This window comes from Thalassophryne amazonica, chromosome 18 (genome assembly GCF_902500255.1).
Source record: "Thalassophryne amazonica chromosome 18, fThaAma1.1, whole genome shotgun sequence".
In the NCBI taxonomy this organism is placed as follows: Eukaryota; Metazoa; Chordata; class Actinopteri; order Batrachoidiformes; family Batrachoididae; genus Thalassophryne; species Thalassophryne amazonica.
The window spans coordinates 215,450-231,204 of NC_047120.1; the positions used below are offsets into that span (position 1 = coordinate 215,450).

General features: G+C 46.6%; 1 protein-coding gene and 1 long non-coding RNA gene across 2 annotated transcripts in view; one reads left to right on the forward strand and one right to left on the reverse strand.

Annotated features, from left to right (window-relative positions):
* LOC117531541 (bromodomain-containing protein DDB_G0280777-like) overlaps positions 1-15,755 on the reverse strand; it is a 483,227-nt gene that overhangs the window by 43,585 nt on the left and 423,887 nt on the right. The gene's annotated exons all lie outside the window — the stretch shown is intronic.
* Positions 2,590-10,636, forward strand: LOC117530277. Its single transcript, XR_004566285.1, has 2 exons — positions 2,590-2,763; positions 10,497-10,636. It is a non-coding gene; the product is annotated as an uncharacterized LOC117530277 (long non-coding RNA).

Here is a 15,755-nt window from a genome sequence, read left to right on the forward strand (position 1 = left end):
TGTAAACAAAGAAACAAGACATTGTATCATTGGAGAGACGAGAGGGGAGCCGGCTGTGGAGGTGTTTGTCATTCTGGCTGACTGAGGATCTGACACTGAGAAGGTGGAACCAGACTAAAGTGCAGATGGCTGTGGAAAGACAGACTTTTAAAGGTTAAAAATTGCACTGAAGTGGAATGAAACGATGAAACAGCAACTGGATCTGAGGAGACAGGAGACGATTGGAGCTGAGTCAATAGTTCTTTTAAAGTGGATGTGTGAGTGAGCAGGAAGTCTGATCCAGAGACAGGATTTCCTGGGTGGAGACTGAGTGGCTGTAAAAACGCGAGGTTGATCAAAGCAGTGGTGGTTGCAAGTTTATTAATCATGGGAGTAGACGTAGAGGAAGGCTGGGAGAACAAAATGTCATTGTTTGGACCAAACAGTGTGTCTTGGGAGCTATGGCTACTGTTCTCCATGTCGAGGTTCTAACGATCAAAATCACCAGCTCTAAAAAAAAATCCCACGGGGTCACGTGCCCAATCCAGGGGTGTGTTTTGATTTAATATATCTTCCAGAGCATCTAACTCTGGGAAGAGATGAAATGCCCATGTACAACCCCTGGCAAAAAATATGGATTCACCGGCCTCGGAGGATGTTCTTTCAGTTAATTTTATAGAAAAAAAGCAGATCACAGACATGACACAAAACTAAAGTCATTTCAAATGGCAACTTTCTGGCTTTAAGAAACACTATAAGAAATCAGGGGGAAAAAATGGTGGCAGTCAGTAACGGTTACTTTTTTAGACCAAGCAGAGGGAAAAAAAATATGGAATCACTCAATTCTGAGGAAAAAAATATGGAATCACTCAATTCTGAGGAAAAAATTATGGAATCACCCTGTAAATTTTCATCCCCAAAACAAACACCTGCATCAAATCAGATCTGCTCGTTAGTCTGCATCTAAAAAGGAGTGATCACACCTTGGGGAGCTGTTGCACCAAGTGGACTGACATGAATCATGGCTCCAACACGAGAGATGTCAATTGAAACAAAGGAGAGGATTATCAAACTCTTAAAAGAGGGTAAATCATCACGCAATGTTGCAAAAGATGTTGGTTGTTCACAGTCAGCTGTGTCTAAACTCTGGACCAAATACAAACAACATGGGAAGGTTGTTAAAGGCAAACATACTGGTAGACCAAGGAAGACATCAAAGCATCAAGACAGAAAACTTAAAGCAATATGTCTCAAAAATCGAAAGTGCACAACAAAACATGATTCCATAATTTTTTCCTCAGAATTGAGTGATTCCATATTTTTTTTTTTCCCTCTGCTTGGTCTAAAAAAGTAACCGTTACTGACTGCCACAATTTTTTTTCCTGATTTCTTATAGTGTTTCTTAAAGTCAGAAAGTTGCCATTTGAAATGACTTTAGTTTTGTGTCATGTCTGCGATCTGCTTTTTTCCTACAAAAATAAACAACTGAATGAACATCCTCCAAGGCCGGTGATTCCATAATTTTTGACAGGGGTTGTATTAGAATCCATTCGCTGATGAAGCGAGACAAAGGAACACCTCCATTTCGGAGTGTTAGAGGACAAGTTGGGACATGTCTATCTCGGCTTTCAGTGCTTACCAGTCGAGTGAGTATAAGAGAACTTGTGGAGAGCTGGACATGTCCAAACTTGTCCTCCAACACTCTGAAACGGAGGTGTTCCTTTGTCTCGCTTCATCAGCGAATCGGTCGTGATGCGCGAAGCCTCCGCGCGGCTTTCCATTACAAAATCTCTTGTTAAAAGTGAAATCTGCCGGAAAATGGCTGATGTCCAGCTCTTGTGATAACCAGAGAAAGAGCACACGACAGTCTCGTATCCACAGAGCCATCAGCTTAGAAATGATCCAGTGGTTTGTGCCGCAACGTCACAGCTCGGAGCGTGGCGCACCAACCGTCCTTAAAGGGGTCCTTAAAATGGTTTCCAGGTGCCAGTCTCTAACAGCTTCTGAAAAAATTCTGATGGAAAAAAAGTCCTTTTCATTCCGCCATTTCCAGACAATGAAAATCCGACGAGGGGGCGGGACCACTCCTTCCACAAGGTGTGCTCACAGGCGAATGACGTCACCGACAGGCGAGGAAAAATTCACGCATGCGCATGAGGGTTCAAGCATGTCTGACGTAAAAACATATGAATGAAATCCATATAGTTTTTAAAAAAAATAAAAAGGACCGTTACTTTATGGACACACCACGTATGTACAGGTGAGGCAAAAATGTAACAAACACACAGGTGAGTAAGGAAACAACAAAAAGACAACTCAAAATCCAAGTCTGAATGAGGGACTCCAAAAATACAAAACAAGTGTGGAGAAGGTTACAACAAAAATACAGTTCAACACTAACTCAGGTAAGAGGAATCTGCTAAGGTGAGAGGGTAAGGAGATAACTCAAAGAACTGCTGCAAAAAGGAGTGTATCACCCACAGTCACACAGAGGGACAAATAATAATCCCAGACATAAGAGTTCAGAGAGGGATATTCCAGGGAGACAGCCTCTCACCACTTTTATTCTGTTTATTCTTAGACCTGCTCATCACGATCCAGAAGGACATTGGGTATGACATAAGTAGAGGCAGAGGAAGAAAAAATCAAAAACCTGTGAACCATCTGTTGTTCATGGATGATTTGAAAATCTATGCCAACACAAAAAAAGGGTCCATAAGTTCTCCAAAGACATTGGTATGGAATTTGGACTGGATAAATGCTCAAAATGCACAATCAAAAAAGGTAAAAAGACAAAAACCGAAAACATACAATTGGATGAAGGGAGCAACATTGAAGATCTGGCTGTAGACTCCACATACAAATTGTTGGGAATTGAGCAAAATACTACAATCGAGCACAAACAAATGAGAATGAAAACAACACAAGAATACCTAAACCGCTTAAAAAAGTTCTGCAAAAAAGAGTTGACACCAAAGAATAAGATCACAGCCATAAACCAGTTTGCAATACCAGTGGTGACCTACGGGTTTGGCATAGTTGACTGGCCACAATGTGAGCTTAATAAGTTGGATACCAGGAAGATGTTCACCCTCCACAAAGTCACGTACAGAAATCAGTGCATGGACAGAATATATCTCCCTCGCAGAGAAGGAGGTCTGGGTCTCACTGAAATCAACCAGGTCTACAGAGCATCGATAATAAGTATTGGACAGTACTTAAAGAGCTCTGAAGAAGAAATCATGAAAAAGGGAGGACAACACCACAAGAAGACCTTATCCAAACAGACCTCAATCATTAAAATGGCAAAAAACTTTGGCGGAGAACTTGAACAAGAGAGGAAAGCAACAATCTAACACCTGCAACAAAATTCACAAGACAGACCAGAGAACAATACAGCAAAAGAGAAGGAAAACATCGAGTGGAAAGATGGAAACAACACAAAAGAGCCGGATGATTCCAAGAAGAACTCGAAAAGGAATACACTGACAAAGTTGGATCAATGCAGTGGCTAAAAAATAGAGAACTTGGTTTTGATGGAGAAAGAATTCTGATTGGAGCACAAGATCAGGGACTTCTAACTAATGGCTTTTAAAAAATGTCAGGGATCTCACAAAGTGATAAATGCTGATTCTGTCATACAGCTGTTGAGAGTGTAAACCATCTAACTTCAGCATGTCAGATCCTCCTGGCAGATGGACATTATACATCCAGACACAACAAGATCTGTCAATATCTCTACTGGAAAGTATGTAAGGAACTGGAGATGGAAGTCAAGGAAAACATCTGGGAGCATGAACCAGCACCAGTCTCGTCCAACGGAAAAGTAACTGTCTTCTACGACAAAGAGATCCCAGCAGGAAGACATATGGAAGGAGGTGCAATCAAATCTGATATTGTCATCTGGAACAAGCTGTTGGTAAAGTGTAGGAACTCGGACCCACAACAGGGGGCGCAAATGAACGGACAATGGAGTAAGTCAAACAACAACGCTTTACTGTTGTGAATGTGCACAACGAATACAACCAATCACAGAAATGGACTACAGTCAATTTACAAAAGTGTCGTGTGGGCAGGCTCGAAGATAGGAGACGCCTCTCCAAGGTAAGACTGGTACCACACGGCTTCCTCCACCACAGGACCCCGGGTATACTGGAGCCGCCAAGTCCCGAACTCCCAGGTGGCCACTGCCTCCGCGTGTCGGACCTGGTACTGCTGGCGAGGAACAAAAACACAATTAAAGGTGGGCGCGTTTGCACCCAGTAATCCACACGGCAGGAAAGCTACCTCCACCTCTTGTTGGAAAAAGGGTCTGTTATCACTCACAAAAGTCACAAAAAGGTTACTGTCAAGCAGTCAGCTGAGACTATTACCTTCCAGGTAGAACGATATCTCGGCAATGAGGTGGAGATGCCGTCCTGCTGATATACCCCACTGATGATTGCCGTCAGCTGTCTCAGGTGATGGGTGACAGCTGTCACCGAGGCTGCTCCCGTGAGGCGGCGGCGCCCTCTGGTGCCTGGAGCCCGCACTCCAGGCAGGGCGCCCTCTGGTGGTGGTGGGCCAGCAGTACCTCCTCTTCAGCGGCCCACACAACAGGACCCCCCCCTCAACGGGCGCCTCCTGGCGCCCGACCGGGCTTGTCCGGGTGGCGACGGTAGAAGTCGGCCAGGAGGGCCGGGTCCAGGATGAAGCTCCTCTTCACCCAGGAGCGTTCTTCAGGGCCGTACCCCTCCCAGTCCACCAGATATTGAAAGCCCCGGCCCATCCGTCGGACGTCCAACAACCGGCGCACTGTCCAAGCCGGCTCGCCATCGATGATCCGGGCAGGAGGTGGCGCCGGACCGGGTGTACAGAGGGGCGAGGTGTGATGGGGCTTGATCTTCGACACATGGAATACTGGATGGATCCGCAGTGAGGCTGGAAGCTGAAGCCTCACTGCGGCGGGATTGATGACCTTGAGGATTTTAAACGGTCCTATGTACCTGTCCTGTAGTTTGGGGGAGGCCACTTGTAGTGGGATGTCCTTTGTGGACAACCACACTTCCTGCCCGGGGCGATACGTAGGGGCCGGGGTCCGCCGCCGGTCTGCATGGGTCTTCGCCCTCATCCGGGCCTTCAGCAAAGCAGAACGGGCGGCACGCCACACCCGACGGCACTTCCGCAGGTGGGCCTGGACCGAGGGCACGCCGACCTCTCCCTCAACCACCGGGAACAACGGGGGCTGATACCCCAAACACACCTCAAAGGGGGAGAGGCCGGTGGCTGATGACACTTGACTGTTGTGGGCATACTCGATCCAGGCCAGATGAGTACTCCAGGCCGCCGGGTGCGCGGCTGTCACACAACGCAGTGTTTGCTCCATTTCTTGGTTGGCCCGCTCTGCTTGCCCGTTGGTCTGGGGGTGATACCCGGACGAGAGACTGACCGTAGCCCCCAGTTCCCGGCAAAAGCTCCTCCAGACATGCGAGGAGAACTGGGGACCGCGATCGGAGACGATGTCTGCTGGTATCCCATGCAGGCGGACGACGTGGTGGACCAGGAGGTCCGCTGTCTCCTGGGCCGTTGGGAGCTTCGGGAGGGCCACGAAGTGGGCCGCCTTGGAGAATCGGTCCACTATCGTGAGGATCACGGTGTTTCCCTGGGACGGCGGGAGGCCCGTGACAAAATCCAGGCCGATGTGGGACCAGGGGCGATGAGGCACGGGCAGCGGCTGTAGCAGTCCCGGAGCCTTGCGATGGTCGGCCTTGCCCCTGGCACAGGTGGTGCAGGCCTGGATATAATCCCGGACGTCGGCCTCCAGGGACGCCCACCAGAAGCGCTGCCGGACAACTGCCACGGTTCTTCGCACCCCTGGGTGACAGGAGAGCTTGGAGCCGTGACAGAAGTCCAGGACTGCAGCCCTAGCCTCTGGTGGGACGTAAAGTCTGTTCTTTGGTCCAGCCCCGGGGTCCGGGCTTCGTGCCAGGGCCTCCCGGACGGTTCTCTCTACGTCCCAGGTGAGGGTGGCCACGATAGTGGACTCCGGGATGATGGGTTCCGGTGGATCCGACAACTCCGCCTTGACCTCGTCTTCGTGTACCCGGGACAAGGCATCCGACTTCTGGTTCTTGGTCCCGGGCCGGTAGGTGATGCGGAAGTCAAAACGGCCGAAGAACAGTGACCAGCAGGCTTGCCTGGGATTCAGCCGCCTGGCGGTCCTGATATATTCCAGGTTCCGGTGGTCAGTGAAAACCGTGAATGGCACGGACGTTCCCTCCAACAGGTGTCTCCACTCTTCAAGAGCCTCTTTCACCGCAAGGAGTTCTCGGTTGCCGACGTCATAGTTCCGTTCAGCCGGGGTCAACCTGCGGGAAAAATAGGCACACGGATGAAGAACCTTATCGGTCTTCCCACTCTGGGACAGCACAGCTCCTATCCCTGAGTCCGAGGCGTCCACTTCAACCACTAACTGGCGACTAGGATCGGGCTGCACCAGAACGGGTGCAGATGAGAAGCGCCGTTTCAACTCCTTGAACGCGGCATCGCAACGATCCGACCAGGTGAAGGGGACTTTTGGTGAGGTCAGGGCTGTCAGGGGGCTAACAACCTGGCTGTAGCCCTTAATGAACCTCCTGTAGAAATTTGCAAAGCCGAGGAACTGTTGCAGCTTCCTACGGCTTGTGGGTTGGGGCCAGTCTCTCACCGCTGCAACCTTGGCCGGATCAGGAGCGACGGAGTTGGGGGAGATGATGAACCCCAGGAAGGACAAAGAGGTGCGGTGAAACTCACACTTCTCGCCCTTAACAAACAGCCGGTTCTCCAATAACCGCTGCAGGACCTGACGTACATGTCGGACATGAGTCTCAGGATCCGGAGAAAAGATGAGTATGTCGTCTAGATATACGAAGACGAATCGGTGCAGGAAGTCCCGCAAGACATCATTAACCAATGCTTGGAACGTCGCGGGAGCATTTGTAAGACCGAACGGCATGACCAGGTACTCAAAATGACCTAACGGGGTGTTAAATGCCGTCTTCCACTCGTCTCCCTTCCGGATCCGAACCAGGTGATACGCATTCCTAAGATCAAGCTTGGTGAATATCTTGGCTCCATGCAGGGGCGTGAACACCGAATCCAACAAGGGTAAGGGGTATCGGTTACGAACCGTGATTTCGTTCAGCCCCCTGTAATCAATGCATGGACGTAATCCGCCATCCTTTTTCCCCACAAAAAAGAAACCCGCACCCATCGGGGAGGTGGAATTCCGGATCAACCCGGCAGCCAAAGAGTCCCGGATGTAGGTCTCCATTGATTCGCGTTCTGGTCGTGAGAGGTTGTACAGCCTGCTGGACGGGAACTCAACGCCTGGAACCAAATCAATGGCACAATCATAGGGGCGGTGCGGGGGAAGGGTGAGTGCCAGATCCTTGCTGAACACCTCCGCAAGGTCATGGTACTGCACCGGCACCGTCCCTAGATTGGGCGGGGCTCTGACCTCCTCCCTGGCCTGGGAACCGGGAGGAACCGAGGAACCTAAACATACCCGATGGCAGGTCTCGCTCCACTGGACCACTACCCCGGACGGCCAATCGATCCGGGGATTGTGTTTCAACATCCAGGGAAAACCTAAAATCACACGGGAGGTGGCCGGAGTTACAAAAAACTCGATCTCCTCCCGGTGATTCCCTGACACCACCAGAGTTACTGGTGGTGTCTTGTGAGTGATTGGAGGGAGTAGGGAGCCATCTAGTGCCCGTACCTGCACAGGCGAGGTAAGTGCCACCAGAGGGAACCCTATCTCCCTGGCCCATTTGCTATCAAGCAAATTCCCTTCTGAGCCCGTGTCCACCAGTGCTGGGGCCTTCAGGGTTAAATCCTCATAAAGGATTGTAACTGGGAGTCGTGTGGCGATGTGGGTGTGTCCCACGTGCACGTCTCGGCCCCCCCCTAGCCCAGTGTCTAGGGGCGGGCGTTGGTGTTTAACCGCTCGGGGCAGTCTCGTACTTGATGCTCAATCGAGCCACAAACAAAACACGCTCCGCGGGCCAGCCTCCTCTGTGTGGCCGGTGCCCTAAATGTTGCCCTACTCGTGTCCATAGCTTCGTCAGCAGGGGGAGCTGTGATCGCACGGAGCGCAGGGGCCGTGGAGCGTGGGGAGGGCGGAACGCGGTTGGAACCGGAAGGGAGAGGGACGACGTGTGCCTGGCCACGCCCTTCGTCTCGTTCCCGACGGCGCTCATTTAACCGATTGTCTAATCGTATAACAAGATCGATAAGCCCATCCAAATCCCGCGGTTCGTCCTTAGCCACCAGGTGCTCCTTGAGGACCAATGACAGTCCGTTTACGAAGGCGGCGCGGAGGGCAGTGTTATTCCAGCCGGACCTCGCAGCCGCGATGCGGAAGTCGACTGCATAGGCAGCTGCGCTCCGGCGCCCCTGTCTCATTGACAGCAGCACGGCTGAAGCGGTCTCTCCTCTATTAGGGTGATCGAACACTGTTCTGAGCTCCCTCACAAACCCATCATATGTCAGAAGGAGCCGTGAACTTTGCTCCCAGAGCGCTGTAGCCCAAGCGCGTGCCTCACCACGAAGCAGATTTATCACATAAGCTACTTTGCTAGCGTCGGTCGCGTACATGACGGGACGCTGTGCGAAGACGAGCGAACACTGCATAAGGAAATCCGCGCACGTCTCCACACAGCCTCCGTACGGCTCCGGAGGGCTTATGTATGCTTCAGGGGATGGTGGGGGGGGTCGTTGGACAACCAGTGGAACGTCGCTGTCACGCACAGGGTCTACGGGAGGGAGAGCCGCAGCGGCGCCCGGAGGGCGCGCTTCCACCTGCGCGGCGAGAGCCTCCACCCTGTGGTTCAGGAGGGCGTTCTGCTCGGCCATCAAATCTAACCGAGTCGTGAAAGCGGTGAGGATCCGCTGCAACTCACCGAGTACCCCTCCTGCGGACGCCTGCGCGCCTTGTTCTTCCATTGGCCGTTCAACAGCCGGTTGACGCCCCTCGGGATCCATGACGCTGGCCGAGATATCCTGTTGGGAAAGTGTAGGAACACGGACCCACAACAGGGGGCGCAAATGAACGGACAATGGAGTAAGTCAAACAACAACGCTTTACTGTTGTGAATGTGCACAACGAATACAACCAATCACAGAAATGGACTACAGTCAATTTACAAAAGTGTCGTGTGGGCAGGCTCGAAGATAGGAGACGCCTCTCCAAGGTAAGACCGGTACCACACGGCTTCCTCCACCACAGGACCCCGGGTATACTGGAGCCGCCAAGTCCCGAACTCCCAGGTGGCCACTGCCTCCGCGTGTCGGACCTGGTACTGCTGGCGAGGAACAAAAACACAATTAAAGGTGGGCGCGTTTGCACCCAGTAATCCACACGGCAGGAAAGCTACCTCCACCTCTTGTTGGAAAAAGGGTCTGTTATCACTCACAAAAGTCACAAAAAGGTTACTGTCAAGCAGTCAGCTGAGACTATTACCTTCCAGGTAGAACGATATCTCGGCAATGAGGTGGAGATGCCGTCCTGCTGATATACCCCACTGATGATTGCCGTCAGCTGTCTCAGGTGATGGGTGACAGCTGTCACCGAGGCTGCTCCCGTGAGGCGGCGGCGCCCTCTGGTGCCTGGAGCCCGCACTCCAGGCAGGGCGCCCTCTGGTGGTGGTGGGCCAGCAGTACCTCCTCTTCAGCGGCCCACACAACACAAGCAAGAGAAAAAAGTAAAAATCATCAATGTGACAGTCCCCAATGACTACGGCCTGAATCGAGCGGAAAGGGGAAAGATCACGAAATACCAAGACCTGAAAAATGACCTACGGACAACATGGTCATTGAAAGACATCGATATCATCCCAGGTGTTGTTGGGCAACAGGCCTGATGAAGAAGAACCTGAAGAAATACCTTGAGGTAATCCCCGGTCACCCAAGCGCACATGAGGTGCAGTTATCTGCAACTAATAGAATGATCACCATTTTAAAGAGAGCCCTCGGATACAATGCCAGCTGTGGTAAGGATAATGTATAGAGCCCAGGATGCACCTTTAGACCCTAGGTCTAGGGCCCACTGCATTCTATTAAAAAGACATCAAAGATATATGAAAAAACAAGAGACAAAAACAATTTGGCTGTTCTGAATGTGGTCGAAGATTTCGACAAAAGGGAACAGTGGGAATTACAAGAGGAATTGGCTGACAAGATTGAGGAAACAAGGAGAATGGACATGAAAGAGTGTCCAAAACTGATCAAACTGATGGAGGATAAAAACTTCAAAAGTATCCTACAGAAAGTTAACCTGGGACTGGCTAAACTGGACCAAGAAGGAACCACATTGACAGAGTTAAACATCAGGAAAAGGAAACTTCAGGAAGTGGTGAACTATCTCTTATTTATGGACGATTTGAAGATCTTTACCGACTCAGAGCAGGGACTCAGTCAGCTCATGGAGGAAGTTCATAACTTCACCGTGGACATTGTTATGGAATTTAGACTGGATAAATGTTCTAAATGTGCAGAAAAAAGAAAGCAGCAGAAAACATACAGCTGGATGAAGGGAGCTACATTGAAGATTTGGCTGAAGATTCCACATACAAATATTTTGGAATCGAAGAAAATGAGAGAGAGAGAAACACAAGAATACCTAAACCATTTAAAATAGATGTTCAAATCAGAATTAACACCAAAGAACAATTTGTCAACAACTGACATGTTTGGGGGCGGGGCTTCCATCAAGCTCCAAGTTGACATCTTCAGTTTCAGCAGCATCACATCGATGGTTCAATCTGTTCACTGAAGCCTGAAACCAAAGTCCTGGCGTCTTTCTTTCTTGGGGACAGACGACTCGTCTTCTTCTACCTCCGTCCTGCAGAAGGTGAATCTAAATGTGCCTGTGGGGGGGAACAGGATGGGAGGGGGGCTTCAAGTTCCTGCTGGATTCTCTGATCTAATAAACTCACCAAAACAAAGAAACACTGACGTGAAATCTGAGCCCTGTTGAGTGTGTGAGTGCTGGAAAGGTGTGCACGTGCAGCATGTGCACAGCAGGTCATCCAAAGGTGAGTCAGGTCACATTTTTGTCAAAGCAAGTGATGACTGGATGATTTGTTATTAAAGTTGTTCTCGTCTCATCTTCCTACTTAAGTCCCCGTCACTCAGAGCAAGAATGTGCAGGAACCAGGTCGAAATGACAAATATGACCATCATCGGACGCAGTCAGAGGAAAAGAGGCGTGGTCAGCAGTGTCAGAACCGTCTATTTCTATTTACTCACTAGATGGAGGACCGGGATGATCCGCTCATTCACTGACTGTTGCCAGAGCGCCGCCATCTTGGTTAGCGTTTAACAACCAGACATCAATAGAAATCAATGTGGACATGATCAATGTTTTCAAGAGAGTTTCACCATAAATCTGCATTTTCCCTGATATTACTGTGCTGTTACATTTATTCAAACTCAGTCCCACATTTGTTCAGCCACTATTTATCAAAACAAATACACAAGATCAGACTATTTATATCACAGACTTGAATGAATTTGTAAGTTCCAGTCCAGATAGAAAATAACACCATCAGTTTGTCAAACACACTCTGTCTGCCACGACACCAGATACTAGTCTGATCCCTAATTAATTTCATGATGAAGTTAAGTTAAAGATGGGAAATTCATGGGTGTAAGTAAGAGCTTCATTCGCTCACATCATATTAAAGATATTAATATTAAAGACTGCTCTTTACACACCTGCAACGGCGCTTTTACGGAGCAATTCTCTGCCAAAATATCAAATAAAATATGAAACAGCCACCAGCCAAGGACAAAGTAAGATTATTCAATCATTTCTGATCAAGTTGAAAGAAATCTGAAAACACTGCACTGGAATATTCAGTATATCAGAGAGAAATTAATCTCATTGGTGTATATTCTTATATTAGTAGAATATATAATGTCAAAGTGACTGTCATTCTATGAATTTGCTCTTACAGAATATCTGAGGATGGAAAACCTGATGTGAACAAAAAACCTGAGGCTAATTAAAAAGGGATAAATTGAGACTAATGAAAGTGAGACTTCTAATTGATTCACTAAACGAATAGTGAGATATTTATCACCACAAAGCATTCAGGCAGTAAAACCAAAGTCACAACTTTACAGAATACAGCCCGACACAAAAAATGAAATCATGTACTAACCTGCAATTTAATCATTTCCCCGCATCATTAATATTACATATAATACACACTTATGAAAGCTCACAACACAATTTATTATTATTTATTTAACCTTTATTTAAGCAGCTGATACTCCTTTGTCAGCTGGCTGCTGCACCTGAAAGCTGCACAAAACAGCATTTTCAGATCACTTTAACCCAAGTTTAAGTCAGCGCATCACTGATTTCTATTTAATTTAATGCCTGATGACGCATAATAACGCAAAGCAAGATGGAGGCTGCTGGCAACAGCTCACAGGCTGCATCCACCATCTAGAGGATTAAATAGAAATCGATGGTCAGAACGCATCCAGATGACCTCGTCCACACCTGCACGATGACATCCAAAGTGCATGTAGACAACACTTTAGATGACACAGACTGCTTTCAGATGGACATAAGAGGCGCTGAAGACTGCCCGATGTCCAAACGTCTGGATGGCAACCACGGGACCGGAGTGGGAGGCAGCGCTGTGTTCCTCACACGCACAAGTCAAATTAAAGAACTTTAATTTCTTTTTTGCTCATTTCAGGACAGTGGTGGGTACAGTTCCTGCTGTATCTGCTAACCGCTAATTATCGAACCTTATGTTTTCATTATTGGATTAGCTTTTCAGATACTTTTGAAAACCAACAGTGGACTAATTATCTTACCATAAATTTTGGTCCAATAATTTTTAGACCGCTAACATATTTTTGCAGGCGTGGTGAACAAAGCTTAACAGTTACAAAAATTTATGAAGTCTGACATCAAAGATTTGTTTTGTTAAATGTTTTGTAGTAGATGTACAGTTCTATTCTCTGCAAACAGAGAAGAGCTGGTTCCAGGAGAAACTGCTCTATCTTCTGCAAACAAAGAAGAACTGATCACAGAGAAGAAAAAAATATAATTTCTTTTGAGCCCATACTGGCTCACTGGCAATATCACCTAAGTCATCCAGAGGCATACAGTTTTAACTTATGGTTAAAATTTTAACCAACATAATTTCGGACAGGTTATTTAAATTAGCGCTACTTCTGATGTTTTTGAAGTGAAAATAGCAGATATATGTTTTAGTTTTAAAGTAATGCACTAATTTTGAAGGTTTTAGTGTGGACATGCTGTCTCCACAACAAAGTGCATTATGGGTAATTTCAGCACATACATGACAGGACAAATGCATTTGAGACGCTCTGATCAGGTTCCACATGGACAACAGCATTAAACTCTTTGTATATTGTGCCTAAAGCTCTCGTGAATATATTCTCTGGGTTTATAGACATCATTGTTTGTTTTATGTAAAAATGCCAGAAGAAGCTTCCTGTTTGCTCTTTAACATCTTGTTTATGTCACTGTCTGTCCTCTTTGTTCCAGAGTAACATATATAAGATGTCTGAAATCCGGTTTGCATTTATTAAATTCCACACATCTTCAACATAGCAGACACGGATTATTTATTTAGAATATTTGTTTTAGCAAGTTTTCAGGGTCTCTATTGCCATCTCCTGGCCAGTAGTGTTCATGGCAGTATTCGCTCTAAGTACTGAGATATCTCATAATCCTTTGCACGCCAGAGAGTTGTTGCAGCTTCTTGCTGCAGCTGATGAAAGGAAACAAAAATGTACATTTTGGTTTTATAATGCTCATTTACAATTGTTGTCATGTTTTATCTCTGTGCTGTTTAAACCGCAGCAACTCTGGCGCGCAAAGTATTATGGGTTCGGCTCTGAGCATCTGGACACCAGTACATGGCAGTGTTCTATTTATTTTGACCTCAGTTGTTATAGATGGTTGTCTCATCACAACTTGACTTTTGCAAATGCCTTTTTTTAACAAATAAAAAAATGGCATATTTTACAAAAGCACATTTATATGTAAACACCAACACACACACCTCACATTAACATGTTGGTTTTTACATAGAATGAATTTTATACATTTTACCCATAATCCCTTTGGCATCTGTCTGTTTGTTACTAATTAGTGCATTATTTAAAATTAAAAGATGTGTTATATTTTAACTTTGTATAAATGACAGAAGTAACATTAATAGTTATTCTATCCGTATTAATTTGATTTATAAATCGAAACCATAAGTAAAAACTGCTTTATTTTCCAAGACCTCTGCATCACTGCGACATGCTGTTCAGGAATAATGACGTTTTTTATTGTGTGTGTAGAGTTGAGTTTGGCTCTTCTCAACTGCTTCACTGCAACAAGATATGTAGTAAACAGGAGCTTCCAGCAGTGGGCAGAGCGCACAAAGGATTTCTGACTTCCATCTTGAAAATCTATCTAATCTAATCTACCTAATCTAAATTTTGGTAAAATTTTTTCTCTCATGCGACTTGAATACCTGCCCAATTCTGGCTATATTTCATGGTTTTCATGACCAAAATTTGGTATTTTGCCCAAATTCAAAATTCTGCAATGAAGAGCAGAATTTTAATGAAACAAACAAAACCATCAAAATTAAAATTTATCACAAACTGGATTCAAAAACCATTTAGGTAAATTTTATTGTTTCGCAAACAATATTTGAAGACAACAAAAACTCAAAATTTTGTGAGGAAGAATTGTGAACAGTGTTCAGAAGAATCAAATTAAGTAACCTGAATCAAAATAAAAATCAAAAAGAAACATTTTGCATAAACCTTTCCCCAAAAGTTCCTAATTTCATATTTCAAAAACTGAAAGAGAAAAAGTGTTTTGGTGAATTTCGCTGTTTTCACCATGAAAAAAAAATCTACATTTTTTAAAACAATTCAAAATTTTAATATTTTGTGAGGAAGAACAGTGAACTGTGCTTTGATGAAGGAAACAAAAACATGATAATCAAAATCCATCAAGATGAGAAGTTTTTAACCAAAAAATATTCCACATTTTCCCCAAAATTTAAAATTTCAACACTCGTAGAATCATAAAGTATCCCAGCATGCAGCAGGACTCCTGACACAGACGCCATCTCACACCTCAAAGACAGCGACACCTTGCTGACAGGTTAAACACCATGAACATCCAAACACAGGAGGTGATGGTCTAGTGGTTAAGCGTTGGGCTTGAGACCAGAGGATCCTTGGTTCAAATCCCAGCCTGACTGGAAAATCACTAAGGGCCCTTGGGCAAGGTCTTTAATCCCTAGTTGCTCCTGGTGTGTAGTGAGCACCTTGCATTGCAGCACCCTGACATCAGTGTTTGTGTGAATGGGTGAATGTGAGGCATAATTGTAAAGCACTTTGAGTGTCTGTTGCAGACTGAAAAGCGCTCTGTAAATGCAGTCCATTTAACACTTCACACCACCTTTTAGTCCAAATCTTCTGCCACACTGAAAGCCACATTTTTATCTCTTGGATTTCTTTTCAATAGAATGTAACGAGCCCCAGAACCGGGGTATGTAGTTGGACCCAACCACAGCTGGCACTGCATCCGAGGGCTCTCTTCAAGATGGTGATCGTTCCCTTAACTGCAGACAACTGCACCTCATGTGCTCTTGGGTGACCGGGGATTACCTCAAGGTATTTCTTCAGGTTCTTCTTCTTCATCAGGCCTGTTGCCCAACAACAACTGGGATGATATCAATGTCTTTCAATGA